At 35.8% G+C, this 20,567-nt stretch overlaps 1 protein-coding gene across 1 annotated transcript in view; it reads left to right on the top strand.

Moving 5' to 3' along the window:
* The first annotated feature begins 423 nt into the window (after positions 1-423).
* LOC138710145 (uncharacterized) overlaps positions 424-20,567 on the top strand; it is a 333,732-nt gene continuing 313,588 nt past the window's right edge. The window contains exon 1 of the transcript XR_011335096.1: positions 424-934. The gene's annotated coding sequence lies outside the window, so the exon portion shown is untranslated. The remainder of the gene's footprint in view (positions 935-20,567) is intronic.

Raw genomic sequence — 20,567 nt, 5'->3', positions numbered from 1 at the left:
TTGACGTGTGTATGTAGGCACGCCGAGGGGGGAGAGGTGCGGGCCGATGGAAGTACTGTCTCTTCCAAGAAGATGAACAAATGAGGACATCGCTGTGGAAATAAAGAACGTAGCAAGAGAAAAATTCGAAGCTAATTAAACGCGCGACATATGTTTACGAATGAAATAATAATACCGTGCGATACAAGACACGTATTCACATGCAATGGAGCAAACTAAAGTCATAATGTATGCTATCACAACCCAAGACTGATTCTATCGATGTCATTTCTCTTCCGACTGTACTCTTGAATATCATTCAAGTTATCTCGTGACCTTTCCTGTCGCCCGCTCTTCCTTATCGCATTGTTTGATTCGCATTCCTTCCGTCGGTAATCCGTACTTGCGAGACCTCTAGTAGAAGAGGAGATGATACTAAGAGATAATATACACCGTGTTCCGCTTATAAGTATAACAAAAGAAATAGCTATAACTTCTGAATTAATACAAGTATATAGTTGAAACCAACTGCTACAAAGAATGAAAACTGGGAATTTTTGTTACCTTATGTTCCATAAACCTCAACATGGCTTCCATTGGTGGCACGGGAAATATCCAACCGGTATTCAACCTCGACCCAAGTGTTATGAAGCATCTGTGGTGTAACATTGTTGACAGCAGCATAAATTCTTTCTTGTAAGTCTGCCAAATCACGTACTGGCGTCCTGTAGACCTGGTCCTTAACAAACCCCCACAGGAAAAAATCAGGTGGTGTTAGATCTGGTGATCTGGCAGGCCATGTGATGTACGGTGATCCTCTTCCGATCCATCTTGCAGGGAATTGTTCGTCTAAGAATGTGCGAACCATGTTGGCAAAGTGTGGTGGAGCCCCATCTTGCTGGAAAATTGCTCCATCTGGGAGTTGTGGCACAGCATACAGTTGCAACATATCCAGGTACGTGTTTGCAGTGACTGTCTTTTCAGCAAAGAAATAGGGACCAATGATTCTGTCACGCATGATCCCACACCAAACATTCCATTTAGGGGAATCCCGTTGGTGTTCAATTACGACACTTGGATTTTCCGACCCCCAGATGCGACAATTGTGTCGGTTTACTTTTCCACTGACGTGGAAGGTTGCCTCATCTGAGAAACAGACTCGAGTTAGAAATGTGTCGTCATCGTCCACTTTATCCAACATTGTTTCTGCAAAGCGTTTTCGTTCCAGTTTATCATTCGGCGTAATCATCTGATGAAGTTGCAGCTTGTACGCTCGCAAACGCAATCTTTTATGGAGCACTGTATGCACTGTTGTTGGTGGGATGTTCAACTGCACACTAGCCTGTCGAATGGATTTCCGCGGGCTTCTCTGAAATGCCTCGCGAATGCGTTCGACATTTTCGTCAGACACTTTACGCTTGGAATGTTTACCTGCATTAGACAACAAACTTCCTGTTTCTCTGAGCTGCCTATCCCATTTCATTATTGAGACGTACGTCGGTACAGCTTCCCTCGGTCTAAGATTGTACTGACGGCGAAACAAGCGCTGTACACGAATTATGGATCTATGTTCTGCTAATGACAGCACACAAAAGGCTTTCTGCTGTGGCGTCCACATGCTGACTGACTAAAGATACGATACGAATTCTCTTATTTAATGATCTGCGCATGCGTGAGTCTTCTAAAAATAAGTAACAACAATGGATTAAAACTTCCCAATTTCCTCTTTACAATGGTACCAATCTTAACCCATTTGCATGCATTGTTATGAAATTATAACTATTTCTTTTATTATACTTATAAGCGGAACACGGTGTACTACTAGAGCTAAATAACAGCTGCGAAAAGTATGGGATGAAGATAAATTCAAACAAAACAAAGATCATGGTCAGAGGAAGAAAAATAAAGAAGGTAAACGTGCGAATTTTAAATGGGCAGTAAAACAAGTGGATAGCTTCATATACTTGGGGCGTACTATAAGCAGTAACATGAGCTGCTGCCAGGAAGTCAAAAGGAGGATAGCAATGCCAAAGAAAGACTTTAAGAGAAAAAGTAGCATCTTCTGCAGGCTTCTGGAAGAAAGAACTAAGGAAGATACTAGTGAAGTGCTTTGTGTGAAGTGTGGCATTGTATTGGGGTAGAAACATGGATATTACGACGAAATGAAGAGAAACGAATAGAAGCATTTGAAATGTGGATATGGAGAAGAATGGAGCGTGTGAAGTGGACAGACAGAATAAGAAATGAAGCTGTGTTGGGAAGAGTGGGTGAAGAAAGAATGATGCTGAATCTGGTCAGGAAGAGGAAAAGGAATTGGCTGGGTCATTGGCTGAGAAGAAACTGCCTACTGAAGGATGCAGTGGACGGAATGGTGAACGGGAGAAGAGTTAAGGGCAGAAGAAAATATCAGATGATAGACGAGGTTTTGCGTTAGATAACGCAACGCTAAATCGAATCTTCACATTCCACTTTCTACTTTCATCTATTGTAATAGCAGCTGTAATATTATATTTACTATTTCAAACCAAACAGGATCAAATAACCCTACAGGATTAAATAGAAATATTGATAAAATCCCATTCCTAGACGACATTAAGATATATGGATCATGTGAGAAGATTAGAAAAGACAGAAAATAGGAAAGATTGGAGCATGTTGGGTTTGCAGTGAAAGATCTGCCCTTGGGCAGAACACTATGAATGAATGAATAAATGGTCTTGGACGGTATAGAAATAAACATTTACATGGTAATAGATGTCAATTTCCTCTCCAAAAAAGCCTTTACATTTTCTATCGGTATAATAATAATAATAATAATAATAATAATAATAATAATAATAATAATAATAATAATAATAATAATAATGTATTTAACCTGGCAGAGTTAAGGCCATACGGCCTTCTCTAACACACAACCAGGAGTAAAGACTGCGTTACAAAAAAACACTACAAATTTACAAAGTACACTACAATTTTACACACAAAACTGAATAAGATAATAATAAAATGTAAACGAGTAAGAAGAAATCAGACATAATATATAACATGCAGAAAGAAAGAAAGAAAGAAAAAAGCATAATAAAATGCGAACAGCAGGTCAAGATAAATGAGGTATACAAAGTATAAAAAAAATAAGACAATTATTCATAATAATAATAGTAATAATAATAATAATAATAATAAATAAGAATAGTAATAATGATGATGATGATAATAATATTAATAATAATAATAATAGTAATAATAATAATAATAATAATAATAATAATAATAATAATAGTAATAAAATAGTGCAGTACAAAGCATACAGTGAATACAATATTAAGTACACACAATAAGGAAAATTATGATTATATATAGCTCAACTTATCACATTAGAGATATACCATTATCGGAAAGTATGAAAACAAAAATATAAAATAATTTGAATATCACTAGAACATAAAAAAAAAATGTGAATACGTGGAAACATGCAATACAACACTTGTCATAATACTAAGTTAGTATAGGACTAATATAGATATTATAGGTCACTCAAATTATGTTAGTAAAATATACATAGGATTTCATATTAGATAATACAGCTTACGGACATATGGACTCAGTCACCAGCGTCTAGTTCGAAAACATCAGAAAAACAGAAATGTTGAAAAGGAGCACTTTTAAAACAAGTTCCTTGTATTTTAGTTGAATGGATGAAAAAAAATCTTCAACTCCATCTAGCGCTCTATTCTCGCTCTATACGTAATCGTATATGCCCTGGTGTATTGTTCTCATGTACACAAAAAAGAAGGGGAGAAAGCGCTCTCAAAGGAAGAGGTTTGTGGAGGGGGTTGATAGCGAAAGTGGCTCCTGGCGTTATCACATTAGTCTCTGTTTACGTCCCGACCCAATTCCGATCTCTCGACATGAAATATGCAACAGGCAAGAGCCACCCTCTGTCGTCACCGAATCTCCAACACCCCCGCGCTAACCCCTACCAACCCACTGGTTGTTGTCGTCTGTGTTAAGAGGTCGAGAGGGGTTGAATTAACCGTCGTTTTCAATTGTATACAAAAAATACTCAGAGAATGACTGACTAACTTTGAGACACTCTTGCACTAAAATTTTGACATCGTTTCCTAGATACGGGAGACGGAAATGAAATTGTGTTGTAATGAACTTTCGGAATAAGATTGACTGGAATAGAATCTTAAAAGTAACAGAGTATTAACTCCTATCTGTGACAACATGGTAAATATGTTCTTCTTAAACTGCAGGATTTACTAAGACTATTTCGTTTAAATGACGTCATTCCATTTTCGGACAATCAGGTGTAATGAAATTTTGAATTCCAACCAATCATAGTCTACATCGCGATAATTTCTGCAGCTCGATTTATTACTATCAATTTATCGCATGGCCGTTCTTTTGTTTAGTCAGTGTCGCCAACTGTTTCCACGTAAATCGATTAACATGAATCCATTGTACTAAATAAAGTGCGAAATCCTACTTCCACATCTATATCTTCATCTTCTAATTCGATATCCTTTGTATCTAAAGAAAATTACACTCCTTCATAACAATTTTTCATTTAATTAATGTATTAATCAGGTTATTTCTAATTATACTATAAAATGTTTAAATTAAATTATAATTTCAGTAGATATTGAAAACGTAGTTCTGTTATCAGGGTGCGATTTAAGATATCTGATGAGTGGGGGGGGGGGGGTAAAATCCTAGATAGGGAATACCACACATAAAATAATTATTATTATCCTCATTCGATACGGCTCAACGCTTGGTCGCACTGAGTTGCTTGTCTTGCATCTTGGTCATAATAATAATTATATCTGTGAACAGGCTTAAGATAAGATTTGTAATTCCTAAATTATTGATTGTTGTCAGCTTGCCGGTGATGATAATACATCAATATTATTTTCTTTGCTTACTTTGTACTTTATAAAGTACATAAACTCGTATTGAAACAATTATATTTTGTGAAGGGCGAAAGAAGTTATCCCTGGCAGGGATGTTAATATTAATTTCTGAGGGGGGATAACTTTCCAACAGAGGAAGAAATCCCACAATCCCTCCCATCCCCACGTTAAATCGTACCCTGTCTGTTATAATAACAAGAGAGAAGCGCAGTACATGTAATTAATATTTTTTAAACCTGTATTTCTTTTTTCTCAATTGGCATTACTGAATAACATTCAATGTCTTTATTGCAACTAAATAAAAATATTTACATACGGAATACTAAATAAATTTTACAAGCGAAAGAGTTCATACAAAGGGCTGGACTCAAGAAGAGTACCCAAAACGCTCAATGCATTTCCGCGTTGAATTGCAATACTTAAACGTTGACGCAAATAAGTACTGCAACGACGATCACCGGTAATGGAGATCAAAATTTGGCCGATTTGAGATACTAAAACTTTAGCGTCATGACTCCAAGGACCGAAGGTCTCCACAGCAAAGGGGACAAAGTTATAATTGTCTAAAAGATGAGCATACTTACTGACTTTTTTTCTTCACGGCCAATTCAGCAGCAGAGGCTGCGCGTCGGAAGTATTCGGCAAGTGAGGTTATTGCAGTAATCGTTATTCATCTATTTCAACTTCCAAAATGTCTGAATAGGTTAAGTATTCATAAATATACGATTATTAACATTTTGTGAGCGAATTTTAGAGATATATTATTTACATTTTTATTTTATTCACGAAATAGTCGCTTCGATCGTGGATTTATCGGCAAAACTCAGGTCTCTTGTGATATTACTATAGAAAAAATGATGACGAGGTAATTTCATTAGCTTATCATTAGTAATACGGAAACAATATGTTGTTTTCATGATTAGGATGACAAAAATAGTGTCACGAATGTAACATACTCATGAGAAAGCATATTATGCTTTCTCATAATAGCCCTACTTACTTCAAGCGTGTCGCTATATATCTGTTCCTTTGTCATGTTGTGAATATTAGGTACCGTTTACAGTTCAATTTCTTTAACTATTAGTCAGCGGACAACCGAAACTAAATAATTTAATCACTCTTCTTTTCTTTGTCTTGTTTTAGGTATACAGTCCAATGCGGTGTAAGATAGGTAGACTATTTTATACAGGAAGAACTGTAAGTAATGCCATTAATTTTAGGGGGTTACTCTTTCTGATATTTCAAACAAAAAAGTTGAATAAAACTTTGCTCGTTTTTACTTCCTTTTAGAAATAAAAGTTCTATTATATGAAATACTTCATATTGTATTTTGCGAAAGCCATTCTTTTAATTTCCAATATGTTCAGTCAATTTAAGAGATCATTGTATTATGATAATAAATACTGAAATAATTGCAGGTTTGTCCTTTAAATGTGCAGAAATTTGATCCGAGAAGTGTAACTTTTCGTTCTGCAAAAGAATTTTACTACTAAATTATGTTAAAATTCAAGCATATAACAATAGAAGACATCACAATTATTCTCTACATTCTCTTGAACATTTAACTTCATTTACCTAGGCACATGTTTACAATTTTGTCCTATGCTTAGCTACAATAACCAAAAAGTACTTTTCCCTCGTATCCATCAATTAGAAAAGTAGCTTGGATAGTCATGACCATAACATTTTATGCTATTTTTGAATATTATTTCAAAATTATTCTTTGAGGCTGAAAATTTGTAAACCACTTATTATTTAGAAATTTACAAAAGGCGCTTTGACCTGCTCTTGTGAAAAGTTTCCGTGCTGGAATTAACAAAAAAATGCTATGCTTCGAATGTTAAGATAACAATGCTCCAATTGTGTAGTTCAGTCCAGATTCCATTACAGAACGAACAGCACATTGATCAAAGTTAATTATAGCTGAAAATAACCCTCTGAGATACAATGGGAATTGTATGACAGCAATATATTTTTGAGAAATGAATCGTAAATAATTGGTTTCTTTCATAGGTTTTGTTTAGAACGTTAAATAAAATTTACGTAGCCTATTTCAGTTGCAAACAATCCGGGTGAAGAAAAATATTACAACAGGGATAATAGGAATGTAACTAATTATAAGAAACAATTGTCATAAAAGAAGAAAGCAGCTCTATACTACAGTAGATACCAAGTATTAAATTGAAAACATACGCTATTTAGCGTCGAAACTCAACAAAGGGTAGAAATGCTCAACAGTTTTCGCCTGAAGTCCTCTATCAGAGACAGGATTCTTTTTCAGTGTGATTTCACATAGGGTGACTCTACGGCAGCGGTGGCGAAAATGCAATCGTGCGCCGAGTCACTGTATAACCTGCAACGTGCATAGCACCTATGGAGGGAGGCGGGCACCCGAAGGGGAAGTGAAGCAACTGTCTGACTTATTAACGGATTTTCATTTTCCCTACGTCAAGCACTTAAATATAATTTTATACAGTACCAGGCTACAAACTAATGTTTAGTACGTGTAACGAAGAAAGAAATGAACAATATCACAACCTAAAATTAACTGTCTTCAGAATGTCTCTGCGACACAGTTTCAAAATCAGGAATTAGGTCACTTATTAACAGTCGTAGTTCATCACGAAGGTATTTGTCTATCAGTCATAATATAAATTAGGTTTTTTAATATTTTCATTGTTGAAAATAATTTTTCACAAACGTAAGTTGTAGCGAACATGGCTTCAACAGAGCAAGCGAAAGAACGAAGCTTCGGAAATTTATTTTTTGGCAAAGATTTTGAAAAGTTCAACATTTGTCAAGTCCTTACATCTAGCTTTCATTGTAACATTACATTGTAAATCTGTGAGTTTAAATTGAAAACCTAACCGCAAAAAGGATCGAAATAATAATAATAATAATAATAATAATAATAATAATAATAATAATAATATAATGTTTTAGGGCCGTATTCATAGACATTTTTAGCGCGAGCTTTCGGTGGATGATCAGCGTTTTTCGTATTCATAAACCAGTGTTAGCGATAGGATATGATTTGAATTCTGTACAAGTAACCAGTGGATAGCCGAGGCTAGCTTAGTACGCTCGTAGCGCGTGCTGCGAAATGTCTATGAATAGCACCTTCAATGTTTCATGAGTAACATGTAGTATAATGCCGTTTTATGTTATACAACCGTTTTCCTCGTAATACTTGTGAAAAAATCATACATTTAATATTCTCACCATATTGGCAGCAAAAAAAAATGCGTCCTCCCATCCTACATGAAACTTTCGTTTTTGTAGAGGTACATGGTTTCGTGAGAGACATTGCGACGATACGCCACTCGCAGGTAAGAGACAAATACAAATGGAACGGAGTTTGACTACAGTGAGTGAGAGGGTGGGGGTTGGCGGAGGTAAGAAGCAAGAGAAATGCACAGCTATCATTGCGAGCCACAATGTGCTCTTGAGTCACATTTTCGCCACGACTGATAACAGGGATAATAGGAATATAATATTATAAGCAGGGAACGGATTTATATGGACTAAAAATATATGAAATATGTAAATATATATGTAGTTATTTTTACCAAAATATGGAATTAAATATGGATTTTTACCAAAATATGGAATTAAATATGGACTTAAAATTATAAAAAAATGACTATGTACGTTAAATATTGGTACATTTTAATCAAACTAAACAAAAAATATAATGGACGTACCTTATCTTCCAATGTAGTTTCAACAAAACACAATTTTTATTGTCTGTTACCATAACAATAGGTTACAAACATTTCTTTCAAGTGCTGAAAAGTGAATCTTCTTCTATTGTCTCTGAGGATAGATTTATACTGACTAAAAGAGCGTTCGACGTCACAAGAAGTAACTGGTACATAATTCAATTTCACAATGTCTGCTGGGGATAAGTCCAAGTTAATCTTCACTGTTGATTCACCACTCATCACAGCAACAACCTTTTGTAGTTCTTCATATCCAGGGTTTTTTGAAAGTACAGTGTCCACCTTAGCTCTTACTGCATCTGCAACTTTACCTCTACCACGATTCAGTTGTTCCACAGTACTATTTATAATTTCAAAACTTTCAGATAGTGAAAGGTGCCTATTTTGGAGACTTTTGAGCGTTTTTATGATGCATGAAAATGTATGCTGAATGTGAGCTAAGTCATTCTTCACACTTATGTCACAGGTAACTGTTTTCGCAGTATCAATTGAGACTGCATCTTCAGAGTCCAATGCAAGGAGAACATTGTTAATAGAGTCTATATGTTCGGCATAATATTCAACTGCTTCTAGCCATGTACCCCATCTAGTTAAAATTGGCTTTGGTGGCAATGGAATTTCAGGGTACATTTCTTTCAACACGTTAACTCTACTGGGAGCTTTGAGAAATACTTTTTTCACTGATGAAATCAACAAATCTACTTTAGGGAAATTGTCTCTGACCACTTCTGCCACACGATGAAATGCATGCGCCACACAAGTAAAATGAGTCAATTTAGGATATACAACAGATAATGCTTGTCCAGCTTTGACCATATAAGGGGCAGCATCGCTAATAAAGAATAACACATTATCGTACATAATACCCTTTGGCCACAGGATACCCATAGCTTCGTTGAACAGTTTAACTATAGTTTTGTTATTGCACTTTTCTAGAACATCACAATGTAAAAGAATTCGTTCAGAATATTGTTCACTTAACAAACCGATAACTACATTACCAACAAGTCTACCTTCTTTGTCGGGAGTCTCATCAATGGAAACCCAAATTGAACTATCTTTAATTTCATCTCTTATCTTCTGTATTGTCTCATCGTAGATGGATGGAGCATACGTCTTCCTAAGTGTTGACTCATCCGGGATTGTATGTTGAGTATATTTTTCAAGGAATTCCCTGAAGACCTTATTCTTTAGTTTGTAGAGAGGAATATCAGCAGAGATGAGAGAACGGCACAGGTCGATGTTAAACTCAGATCTTACATTCGATGTTGTTGGTTGTGTTAAAAACAATTGTCTCTGCTTGGAATTTAGTTGTTTGTTGGCCTGATGTTTACTAGTTGTAATGTGTTGTTGCACCAGGAACTTTTGTGTAGATGATACTGCACACTGACACAAATTACAAAATAATATTTTATTGTCAGTTGATAAACCATCTTCTTTAAATTCTGAAATGTAACTTGTTAGTTTTGATTTTAAATTGACTGAATGACGTACTTTTGGCATATTTACCGTCTTTATAGTATGATTTACAAAACTGAACCTATGTGTACTCTGACTGGCATTTAACTGTTGAGCTGCACAACTGAAGTCTGTTAAAAATTTTAAATTAAATTAATACAGTTTTGTAACTTACTTTCCCATTGTTGATAGGACTGCTAATTTTCAAATAACTCTGATGTTAAAGGGATTACTGAACATGTGTTTAAATCTCTATTGTTGAAATGTATTTTTAAAAGTTAATGGAATTTTGTTTTGTTTTATTGTTAAACCTAATATAATATGGACTGTTTTATATGAAATATGGAAAATATATGGAAATTAACGAAAATATGTACTAAACTCTAAAATATGGAAAAATATGGAAAATAAAAGTAGGATTTTTCAACCCTACACATTGTGAAACATAAAGATAATGCAAAATATAAATTATATTAGCTTTATAAGTAAATATGTATTTACATATAAATCCTTTCCCTGATTATAAGAAACAATTGTCACAAAAGAACAAAGCAGGTCTATACTACAGTAGAGACCAAGTATTAAATTTACAACATACGCTATTTAGCGTCGAAACTCAACAAGAAGTAGAAATGGTCATTAGTTTTCTGCTGGAGTCCTCTATCAGAGACAGAATTCTTTTTCAGTCTGATTTTATATAAAGTGACTATTCGGGGGACTATGTCGTGTGTCGTCGATTTTCACATGAGCGACTATGCGGAAACTGTAGTTTTTTTCTCTTATCTTGCAATTAACATACGCCTTTTCTTCTCCTTGGCTATTTTATCATGGGTACAGTCGAGGAAGACGTTGTCATAGCTTGTACATCCTACCTTGTGTGTGCGTGCGTGTGTGTGTGTGTGTGTGTGTATCTACACCTACACATTTTTTTTTTTTTTTTGTCTGGATTGATGGTAAAAATAAAGCCTGTCTCTGAATAGAAATCCGACAGATCTATACCTAATAATGTATAGCCTCCAGTAGCGTTAAGACGAAAAAGGAGAAATTCAGCTTTATTGCAACAAAAACAAAACTCATTTCTCACTCAGGCACCTAACCTCAAATCAATGCAATGTGAAATTATAGGAGGTATGTCTAAGCCACAGATTTGAACTAATATTAGCTACATTATTGTGTACAGTCTGAAGTTTCTCCTTCCGTCTTGAGGAATTCAACGTCAACATTTATGCTTTGCTTTGGATCTGGAATGTACGGGCAGGGAACTATACGCAGATGTCTGGCAGAGTAATAATTGTTCTGTCCGTCAAGCCCCGCCAGCCCCAGGAAGGACGAAAGGACATTCACTGACAAATGTAAATTCTAAACCTACATCCACGAATACTGTGTCGGAACGACGAGAGAAGTGACAAAAGAGCATCGACTCCTGAGTACGGTTGCATTAGTGATGTCCCCATGTCGGAGGCACGAGGGAAACAGGTGACAAAAGAGAATCGACTCTTGTTCTAGCAACGACAGAAGTCACAAAAAAAAAAAGAGAGAAAAAAAGTCATCTCCAGTCTCGACTTTTGTGTTGTAAAAATATAGCTGTAGGTGATAAAAGAGAATCAAATCATAATCCAGAAAAGAAACTTGGCACAAATCTTACAATCTGTACTTCGTTCCAGACTGTGACAGGAGATATAAATATTCTCTCCTCCCCTTCCGGCACTATTTACTGCAGTGATGTCAAAGCAAGCGCATTTTTCTGATCTTGACGTCGAGCGCGGGCATCAAGAGCTAAGTATGGAAAGAGGAAGGGTTGTGTATAAGTTATGAATAAGCAGCCTGTTGGATTACGAAAACAGTAGTGTACAAACTTCAAACGGAACGTGAAATTTCATTTCGTTATTTTTATATGGCTACTTTGTGTTTGATATTATCTATATTGTCTTTAAAACAAAATTACTGATACCAATTTCTTAATATTGCAGTTATGTTTTAAATGTTAATAACATAATAAAGAGTTAAGAAGGAATATTCACATAAATTCCATAGTAGTACAACTATACTGTACTAAATGGATGAGACACATCATTCATAAAGAAAGTGATATCCCCCCCCCCCAAAAAAAAAGAGAGATTGAGTATGACATGATAAGTTGGAATTTATATTGATGATACATTTAGCCTTATAAAAGTAATCAATAAACTAATCAACACAATATTACAGTACAAAGCAAAGTTACCTAGGTGCTGTATATGTTTTAAGTGTAACTAATATTCCATAACAAAACTCTTTATGCATTATGTTTTTAAGGTGATACTGGTGAACAAGTTCCTATCATCAGAATATTAAATTATTTTCTCGAAATGTGCTGAAACTATAGTGCTGACTTTTTACAATACATGGGGACATATCTTTTGCTTATGATGTATCAGTAGTTACTTTAAAGAAACAAATATCAAAAGTCCTTCAATAACTGTCTATTCAAAAATACAAAATACATGAACATATTCTGACTAGCGCTTTCGCTATTATAATAGCATCTTCAGGTCAGACTTGCGTGATATTAAGCTTTTCATATAAAGACATAGACGGACAAGTAACGTCGAAATGTGTTAAGGTACATGACGTGAAGATATAAAAATACAATGGTATTTGTTTAAAAAAAAAAAAAAAAAAAAAAAAAAACAAATTTTGATCTATAAGCTGCACACATGTCAAATACTTTTATGTATTAATTTTTGAGACCTTATGAAGGTTTTACTGTCATATATATTAGACTGTTCATAAGTCAAATTTTACTTTTCTTACCATTGTATTTTCATATCTTCACGTCATGTACCTTAACACATTTCAACGTTACTTGTCCATCTATGTCTTTATATGAAAAGCTTAATATCACGCAAGTCTGACCTGAAGATCTATTATAATAGCGAAAGCGCTAGTCAGAATATGTTCATGTAACCTATGTAATATTTTGTATTTTTGAATAGACAGTTATTGAAGGACTTTTGATATTTGTTTCTTTAAATTTGTTAACTTGTCGGACCAACATGCCTTTCAAATTCAGTAGTTACTTTGTTAATTAATTTCTTTACAAACAATTTCCATGCGAATATTTTCAAAATTTTCAATACACTGTCCTCAGTAATACGTATTTACGGTATATTGGATTTACGAAAACATTCTGTAAGGCTACTAAATAAATAGGCCTATACCTGAAAATTTCACTTTTCTATAAAAAGAAGTTGAGAAAATATTTCTTTTGATAAAAAAAATCAAACTTGTAAAAAATGAGCATTAAAAGTAAAACTTACGTTCTTATACTTCTCAGACAAATCTAAAAATTAACATGGATACAGTTTTAATAAGTTCTCTTCCCTTTATCTATTGAATCAGTGCTGTCCATCCCTGAACACAGGTCGACAAAGCGGCATATACTACCTCTTTCGTCTGTCTCTTTCCTTTCCGCTGTAAAGCGCTCAGGATCTCCTGACCTCTAAAACGCGCGCTTGCTCCTATGGGAAGCAATTGACATGCCTGGTTTATTGCTCTTGTCAGATATTATGGGACGAAGTGTAGTTTTTAGTTGCGGTGAAAATGAATTTCAATTACTCTAAGAACTATCTCCATGGTTTGGCTTCCAGATCTGAAAGTCCAGGGATCGATTGCCGGGCTGGACACTCTGGGAATTTTCCTTGAAGAATAAAATTTCCTTGGTTGTCTAGAGCCTGGAAATTTGTAGCATTGTAAGTTAAGTGTGATTGTTAGTTTTCCGATTCATTAATTAACTAATCTATCTCCAAAATATTTCTGTTTACTAAGAGCAGATATTTGAATATTCGTCATTTAAGCGTACCATATGATGCCAATACAGACCAATTTACCGACAGAGTCGTTGCCCAAGATAGTCCATACGAGACTGGTCTATGGTCACCCGCCATGGGATGAGTTGATGACCGAGATGTGTTGAGATGTCACAGAAGAACTAGAGCTCCCGAAGAAAACCCCTGGACCACGGTCTTGCCCAACTTACTTATAAATGACTGTTAGAGAACCCGAGGATTCATTTCCACCCTCACATAAGTCCGCCATCTGTTCCTATCTGAACAAGATTAATCCAGTTTCTACCACCATATCCCTCAAATTAATTTTAATTTTATCCTTCCATCTAAATCTCTGCCTCCCCAAAGGTCTCTTTCCCTCACGTCTTCCTACCAACACTCTATATGCATTTCTGGATTCGCCCATACGTGCTAGATGCCTTGCCCATCTCAAACGTGTGAATTTAATGTTACTATTTATGTCAGGTGAAGAATACAATACGTGCAGTTCTACATTGTATAACTTTCTCAATTTTTCTGTAACTTCAGCCCTCTTAACCCCAAATATTTTCCTAAACACCTTATTCTCGAACATCCTTAATCTCTGTTCCTCTCTCGAAGTGAGAGTTCAAGTTTCTCAACCATATAGAACGGGTAATATAACTTGTTTATAAATTCTAACTTTCAGTATATTTGAAAGCAGACTGGTTGAGAAAAACTCTACAACCGAATAATAGCAGGTATTTCCCGGGCTTGCTCAACACAAGTTATAAATCTCGATACGCCGGGGATCAAATCCCATTTCACAGGATTATGCGTCCAGCGCTCTGAATGCTAGATGACCATGGGAGCTCATCTTTAAAATAAGAAAATTTATCTACATTTTAAACAGAATTCAAATGTGTTAGTATTTGATGCAATATTTCTGTTAAGCATACTTGAGTAATAGCATTTGAAACATCAACAGCGCACGTAAATTAGTCATTAGAACAAAAAATCTAAAAGTATTAAGATGGACGGTCATTATCAAAATTTCTTTTAGACCTATAAGTGACAGCTATTACAAAAACAAATATACAGGCAAATGCAGCTTCTTCTACAACAACAGAGTCCACCAGAGGTCTGCATCAGACGTTTTCGCTCGAGCGCCAAGTAGTTCATAGCATAATCCGATAGGTAGCGCACATGCATGATGGGTAAAATTGTCACGAGCGATAAATCCTCGAACGGTACAAGCCGAGCGTTAGACATTCGTTCTTGTTACAGTGATGAACTGTGTAGTAACATCATAGATGTTTATCATTTCAAAACTTTGCAGTGTTTACTTAGCCTCTCTATAGTACAACTACAAAACTTGCTTTAAAATATAATATAAATGTTGTAGGTAAATGTTTCCCCCCCCCCCCCACAGGAGTGATTTTGTTTTTGCCACATCTGATAGATGTTGTTGGATGTAAATGTAATTATTATAAACGGAAAACACAATCACGATAATGCAAGAACTGTATCAAGTGTTCTAATAATAATAATAATAATAATAATAATAATAATAATAATAATAATAATCTCTAATAATTAGTGTATCAATCTTTGCGTCTGTAACAGTTGTGCAGCATGATTATTCGTTTTATTATATTTTCTGTGACGTTATCTCTGTACTCATATTGTTATTAATCTACTGGTATATCAATAATATTTTGTAAAACGTTTCTACATTGTCGCAGTATATAGGCGGAACACTATAATATTATATATGTGGTAAATCAAATATTGAATAATTATTAATTAGCAATAATAACTGTATATCGAAGTTTTTCATACTATTTTATTTATAACTTCATGTTCCTGTTTTGGTACGTTCCATTGACTGTTCCATTAAACGTTTGTCATAAACGCAGAAAATAAAGCCTTATTTTTACCGTGTAAGCAAAACATATGTGTATCTTATCTGTCGCCTTCCATAAAAGATAAGACATGTCGGTGAGATGACCTTGTACTGTGCTTCTGTTTATTACGAGCGCATCACGACCGATCGTATCTCACTCGAGGGTGCGACACTCGACCGAGTTCAAGCGAGCGATTTAACTCCAATGCAGCACTCTGGCAGCAATGTAAGTTAAGTGTGAGTGTTAGTTTGCCGAGTTATTAATTAACTAATTTATCTCCAAAATATTATCTGTTTACTAAGGGTAGGTATTTCACTGTTCGTGAATCACCTTATGAAGCCAAAAACAAACAAATTTACCGACAGAGTCGTTGCCCAAGATGGTCCATACGAGTCTAGTCTATAGTCACCCGCCATGAGATGAAATGATGATCGAGATTTGTTGAGATGCCACAAGGGTACAGGAGATCCCGGAGAAAATGGTACACGGTCTTGCCCAACTTACTTACAAATGACATTTACAGAACACGAAGATTAATTTCCGCCCTCACATAAGCCCGCGATCGGTTCTATCTGAACAAGATCAATCCAGTCCCTAGCATCATATCCCACCTCCCTCAAATTAATTTTAATAGGCTATTATCTTCACATCTACGTCTTGGCCTCCCCAAAGGACTTTTTCCCTCACGGCATTCAACTAACATTCTATATACATTTATGGATTCGCCCATACGTGCTAGATGCTCTGCCCATCTCAAACGTCTGGATTTAATGTTCCTACTCATGTTAGGTGAAGAACTTGTGTAATTTTCTCCAGTCTTCTGTAACTTCATCCCTCTTAGCCCCAAATATTTTCCTAACACCTTATTCTCGAACATCCTTAACCTCGGTTTCTCTCTCAAGGTGAAAGTCAAAATTTCACAACGATATGGAACAACCAGTAATATAACTGTTTTATAAATTCTGACTTTCAGTATATTTTAAAGCAGACTAGTTGATAAAAGCTCTTCAACCGAATAATAGAGCAGGCATTTCCCGGACTTGCTTAACAGAAGTTATAAATCTGAAGTACGCCGGGGATCAAATCCCGGTTCACAGGATTATGCATCTATCATTCTGACAGAATTGAAATGTGTTGGTGTTTAATGTAATATTTATGTTATGCATACTAGAGTAAAGCATTTGAAACATCAACAGCGTGCGTAAATTAGTCATTAGAATAAGAAATCTAACAGTATTAAGATGAACGGTCATTATCAAAATTTCTTTTAGGCCTGTAAGTGACAGCTATTACAAAAACAAATATACAGGCAAATACAGCTTCTTCTACAACAATAGTGTCCACTGTGGAGTAACGGTTAGAACGCACATGCAGCCGCTTTCGTAAAATTCTCCACATTGCAGTGCGAGGCACGCCGCACACATTTCTGGGGACTACGCAAGAAAGCTGCTCCCACATTCTCGACTCTTTCGTTTGACACTCGTGGACGTCCTGAACTCTTCTCTTAACAGATACAACGTCCGGCACAGTCAGTCACTCATAACGAGTGCACCTCTGCACATGTATGGACATGATGCCAGTGTCATACATGTATGACGCAATGCATGAGGGTAGGCCACTAGAGGGAACCCAAGAGGTGGAACTAAAACTGAGAGGATTCAATCCGACATCGGGATGGGAAGCCGGTGTGGCTTAGTGGCTAGAGCAGGCCTGGGCGTCGGGAGCGGAACTAGACTCTAAACGGGGACGCTTAATATTCATCCGTCACTGAATCAACGCTGCGCGGTGTTCGGCGGGGAAGAAAGGGGATAAAGAGAAATCATATGGCTCCCCGTGAGAGAGTAGAATCCGCTCTTGCTGCCCAGCTCTGGGATAGAGTGTCAGCACGTAGAGCTGAAAACCCGGGTTCAAATTCCGGTGCCGAATAAAATTTTTCTCTGTTCCACTCATCCTTCATCATAAAAAATATAGAGCTAAGTAATTTTGTGGATGGTGATATTTTATCATCTTATGCGCAAATTAATCTGAAAAACCGAATTTGATGCCATTTACACACATTCAATGAAAAATTGGTTGATTAGTGTTATAGGTCTTCTAATATGCAAACTGATGAAAACGGTAAGTCGGCCTGGTTGGCAGAGTTGGTATAGCGCTGGCCTTCTATGTCCGAGGTTGCGGGTTCGATCCCGGGCCAGGTCGATGGCATTTAAGTGTGCTTAAATGTGGCTTGCTCAAGTCAGTAGATTTACGGCATGTAAAAGAACTCCTGCGGGACAAAAATTCCGGCACACCGGCGACGCTGATATAACCTCGGCAGTTGTGAGCGTCGGTAAATATAACATAACATCAAAACCGTATTTATTATTAAAGAATAGACAGGATGGAGGTTAAAATTATTGTGTCTTTAGTATGAACTGAAATATTATTTTAACGTAGTTATAACGATTCCTGAAGTGTTTCAAGTTTTTGATAGGTCCGAACTTTAAATTACGACTGTTTCTTATGCAAGCTTATATCTTCGATTTCTTAAAACTCGTCACTAATACTTCCGGCAGGAGGGAATTATTCCACGTTACGTCCACTATGATTAAAGTTACTGCGAGATTCTCAATTTTATTGTTGTTCCGGATTCTCTTCCGTTCAGTCTCACTTCAGTAATTGCCTCATCAATTATTCCTCCTCTTTCTTACCTGACTGCAGTCGTCTTTTCTGCTCCTCCTGACGGAAAATCTATACCCAATCCCTTCGGGACAAATTATGAAAATCGCTTACAGAGAAGTTCCACGCTGTTATCAGAACGGCTAGATAGTCATATTTCCACACAGAAATTACGGTTTGCTATTCCGGTATGTTGTTTTGATTTGTGGTGAAAGGCAATGGCGTGTCACCACCACACTACAGACGGTCGTGTGTTGGACATTTAGATCTGAATCAGAGCTCGGACGTATGTTCGAATCCCGATTGGGCTGATTACCTGTTTCGAGATTAGTCTATCCTAAAAAATAATTCAAATATCAGGAAATAGGCCTATTCTTCATGAATCCTCGAATTCATTTCTCAATCGCCAAATATGCCAGCGCTAAATAAACTTGCACTTTACAGAGCGTCCTCAAAACCAATATCTCTGTCTTTGTTGCACATTTGTCAACTGAACTATTATGTGTAGCAGGTAAATAATGATAATATTATCTCGACGATAGTCGTTGTACTACGAAATCATCCAGATCTATACAGGGTTAAACGTAAGTAATGTCATTAATTTCAGGGGGTTATTCTTTGAGCGATATTTCAAACAGAAAATTTTCGGAATATATATTGTATGACTTTCTTGTGTTAAATTCTATCGTACCTGGTTTACATGTTTCGACCTATTATGAGTCATCCTCAGAACTGGTCGTTGTTGATCTTGGCGTCTCTTGTTTTGTTTCCTGTGAGGGTGTGTTCGTGTGGTGTAATGTGGAGTCAAAGAGTGTGTGTGTTCTGAAATTCAGTTGTGTTGAGAATTTTATTGGAGTGTGTTTTGTGTGTCTATATATTTCACATTGTTCTAATGTGTTTAGTTTCAGGCTTTTTCGTTGGATGTGTCGTATTTCCATGTCTGTGTTAATGTGTGGTTAGCATTTGTGATGTGTTCTGCATATGTGGAGGTGTTTTGTAATTTTGTTATGGATGTGTTCTTTGTAACGTGTTTGAAATGATCTGCCTGTCTGTCCTATGTAGAAGTTGTAGAAAATAAAATAATTTTGCTCGTTTTCGCTTTTTTTTCGAGATTGAAAATATGTTTGAGACCTATATGAAACATTTCATAGCGTATTTTGGGAAAGCCATTGACTTAATTCCCAATATGCTAAGTAAATTAAAAAAGCAGTGTGTATGATATTAAATGATTGAAAGAATTTTAGTTTTGTCCTTTAAGTGTGCAGACATTTGATCCGAAAAAAGTAACATTCAAAAATACATTTCTTCAGATCAAATTTCTTCATATTTGAAGGACAAATAAATGGCTGAAAGATTATTAGTTTTCATAATACAATTCTCCCTTAAATTGACTGAACATATTCGAAATTACATTACTGGCTTTCCCAAAACACGCTATGAAATGTTTCATATAAAACAATATTTATTTCGAAAAGGAAGCAAAACCGAACAAAATCGTATTAAACTTTTTTGTTTGAAATACCTAAAAAAAGAACTCCTTGAAATTAATAAGGTTCACTCTGTATGACGCTCTCTTCACACCGCTAGGTCGGCGGTATTTTCTGTTATACGTCTTGCAAAGTTATCGTGAAATCGACAGTCATTTCTACGGTTAGTCGTTCCACTTCAGTAATGTTTGACATCTTCGAAGATAATTCTGAAGTCACGACTAATCTCCACTTTCGAAATGTGCGAAATAATTAACAGTCAAATTTTTCCTTCCACATTTTGCATAACTCAAAACCAAAAAATATTACTGCAATATAATAGACCTATACACCATTCTCACCCCAGAAAAAAATACAATAATTTCCTCTACACTAGTAACGAAAGAGTAATTCCTGAAGTGTTCTCTAGCAATTAGAAAAAATAACTCAATAGCTTGCACTACAGTGCGGATATACAGGTCTTTCATTTCAAAACTTCTTAGTCCATTGATATTTACTATCTTTTGCACAGATCTAAAAGCAAAACATGCTTAATTTAGTTTGGGGGTAATTTCTTTAACACGATTTTTCCAATTTAACATATTATCGATTTTTAAGCCAAAAAATTTAGTTGTTGTTTCTATTAGGTACATATTATTAATTATTGCGCTTG

Source organism: Periplaneta americana, chromosome 12 (assembly GCF_040183065.1).
Source record: "Periplaneta americana isolate PAMFEO1 chromosome 12, P.americana_PAMFEO1_priV1, whole genome shotgun sequence".
Taxonomy (NCBI): Eukaryota; Metazoa; Arthropoda; class Insecta; order Blattodea; family Blattidae; genus Periplaneta; species Periplaneta americana.
The sequence above is the reverse complement of the archived record's forward strand: the minus strand, read 5'-3'. Positions and strand labels throughout refer to the sequence as shown.